Here is a 3,089-nt window from a genome sequence, read left to right as displayed (position 1 = left end):
CCCCAGAAACCCTACAGAGGGGCCCCATGAGTTGGAATCGACTCGTGGGCAGCAGGTTTGCGTTTGGGCGATTTCCTTGAGAAGGAGCAAGTCCATAATTGCTGGTTGAGTCCAGGCAACCCCACATGCGCGGAGTCATCCTGCTCCCTAGGGGTTGCAAGGCTGCGACATCTTGGAAGAAGATCAGCAGGCCTTTCTTCCCATATGCTGATTAGTGAATTTGACCTTCCACCCTTTAGGGTCTAAGTGGAGCACAGACTATGTGTACCACCTTGTGTATAACAGAATGAAACACTGAGTGATTCTGGGAATTCTCAGTTACTGCTATGTTTGAGCCTGTGGGTACGATGTGTTGCTCTTTCTCAATCTGCACCACTGTATGGAACCATCGAAGGAATAGCATTTCAGAAGATGGACTCGATGAGGATTCTGATTTTAAATGGGAGATTCCAGAACCCATACACATATGCAGTATCATGTTCTTCTCGTATCAAAATTGGTCTTAGATAAAGAAGGTGCCAAACGAAGTAAATGATGCATTTCTGCTAGTACTATAGCTTTATCTTTTATTTTTAATACATTCTCCTTCTGTTTCTTTGACGTCAACTAGGTTACCATCCCAATTTTTCTAAGCTGGGATCCAAATAGGCTTTTATCTGAACTAGCTTTCTCTTCCAGAAAATTAATATAGAAAACTTGAAATAAGTCTTGGGAAGACTGCAGTCTTTGGCAGATGGAGAAGGAAGTTCATTAAGACACTAATATCAGGCATGACTTTCCTTCACTGTAGTTTACTTACACCTCTGCCACTTCAAATGCTCAAGGTCAATGAGATAAATGCAGGAGCCAAGTTCTGGGTTCATGGAAATCATTGGATTTAAACTTTCAGGTTTGTGCAACTATGTCACCCCCCCTTTTAAAGCTCTTTAACTCTCACCTGTTTGTGGGGACCAATTTGTTTTACATTTCCCCCCAAGGATTGTGAAAAGTGTACACAATTCTCTGGACCTTTTCTTCAACTCTCTACTCCTCATTTCCAACATTTGCTAGGAAGATCCTATTCCATGTCAATTTTCTTCACTTTCTATCAATTTTCTGTGTGATCATTTAGACCGTAAATCAGGTAGTTTGTTAATGTGGTTCTTTAGGATAGATTCTTGCTCTGATGCTACTCTGGGACTCCATTAATTCTTACCGACAAACCCAAAAATGTATCCTAGATTCTTCCCCCTCATACTTCCCGTACTGTCAAGCAATTACATTTGTGAAATCTTAATTTGTTATGAGCTGCCATTGCCCTCAGAGTTAAGGAAGAGAGCAGAAGACATATTGTTATTTGACACAGAACACAATGAGACCAGTGATAGACCATGTAGAGGAAATGTTCCGAATGATGCACCTCCTTCAGATTCAACGACTCTGGAGTCTGTCCAGTGTCGCAGCAATGCTAGCATTGTTCTCTATGAACGTTATATAAGGATGCCCACATTCCTACAGCAGAGAGGACACTACAACGCCGATTTCAACATGCTGGCCTTCTTTCTTGTAGCTACCCTGCTGGCTTTGAGCACAGCCCAACGCAAAGTCAATGGTAAGTCTGCACATGATCCCAGACATGGTACAATGTTGATGAATGGCTAAGTTAGCAACTAAATGATCTCTCTTTGATGAATCCTTTGCTTTCCTGTTTTCCAAAGATGAATTTACTAATGCAGGACTTCATTTCATGTTTATTCTTTAATCTATTGGTATCTTCTCTATCAGTTACTTAGATATCAATTATTCAGACTACTAACATAGATGATGGAGCCCTTGTGGCATAGTGGTTACATGCTAGGCTGGGAATTGCAAGGCCAGCAGTTCGAAATCATCCATGACCCCGTGGGAAAGACAGGGTTTTCTCCCTGTGTAAACAGTTACAGCTTCGGAAACCCACAGGACCAGTTCTGCTCTGTTCTACGGGGTCGCTGTGGGTCAGAATCTACTCGATGGCAATGAGACATATTAGATGAACATTTCTTAACATCTCTTGTCTTCCCAATAGTACCGTAGTCACATAGTATTGAAACTATAGGTCTCTGGGTAGCACCAGGGGGTTGTGGTTTGCGTCCAGCTACTGACCGAAGGATTCGTGGCTCAGACTCACCATGGTGCCATAGGAAACGTGTATGACCATCAGCTTCATAAAAAATTACAGCCAGGTGAGATTGGGAGACAAAGTTTGTTCAGCCCCTCCCTTAATGCTAGCCGAGGCTCTGTAAGACATCCAGGACTGTAACTAAGCCGGCCACCTTCTTCTTACTTACCACCCCGCGCAAACGAAACGTGGGATAATTCCCAAACCTTTTTGGGAAACCCATAAAAGAAAAGGGGTGGAGCCTCACAGCGGTGACCAGAAGCAGAAGTGATTTTCCGGCAGCAGCGACCACAGCGGTAGAAACAGCAGTGTATCAGCGTGCAGCCCCAACCTGGGAAGATGATGCTCATTCCAGTGAAGACGCTGACCGGAAAGAAGATCTAAATTGACTTTGAGCCCATGGATGAGGCAGAGTGAATTAAGGAGCATGTGGAAGAGAACGAGGGAATCCCTCTCAGCCACAGCGCCTTATCTACAGAGAAACGAATGACCAGAAGACAGGGGCCTATTACATGATCTCAGGTGGCTCAATCGTCCACCGGGTGTTGGCTCTGAGAGGAGGAGATGGTCGTCTTGCGCAGTGATGGACCCTCTTACCTCCTCATCCTGTCACTTGTCAGGAGGCCCCAGAATGTAGTGTTTCTGCCCCAAAGGGCCTTGCTAGCTATTGGGTTTAGTATGCGGTCCTGTGTGCTCCCCTCTGGTGGCTGTGTCCCTGGTTGTCAATAAAACATTTCCTGGTTAAAAAAAAATTTTATAGCCTGGTGAGCATGATAGTGGGACAAGAGGAAAGTAAAAGGAAATAGAGGAAAGCCAGGAGGCAAAGGGCATTTATAGAGGTCTAAATATAGGCATGTACATATGTAAATATATTTATATATGACGATGGAGAAATAGATCTATGTGCATATATTTATAGGTTTAGTATTAAGGTAGCAGATGGACATTGGGC

At 43.8% G+C, this 3,089-nt stretch overlaps 1 pseudogene; it reads left to right on the top strand.

Moving 5' to 3' along the window:
• The first annotated feature begins 2,479 nt into the window (after window positions 1–2,479).
• On the top strand, window positions 2,480–2,721 carry LOC142451184 (ubiquitin-like protein NEDD8 pseudogene; annotated as a pseudogene).
• Window positions 2,722–3,089: the final 368 nt, after the last annotated feature.

The sequence above is a fragment of the Tenrec ecaudatus genome, chromosome 6, assembly GCF_050624435.1.
Source record: "Tenrec ecaudatus isolate mTenEca1 chromosome 6, mTenEca1.hap1, whole genome shotgun sequence".
NCBI lineage: Eukaryota > Metazoa > Chordata > Mammalia > Afrosoricida > Tenrecidae > Tenrec > Tenrec ecaudatus.
This window is presented reverse-complemented; position numbering and strand designations above follow the sequence as displayed.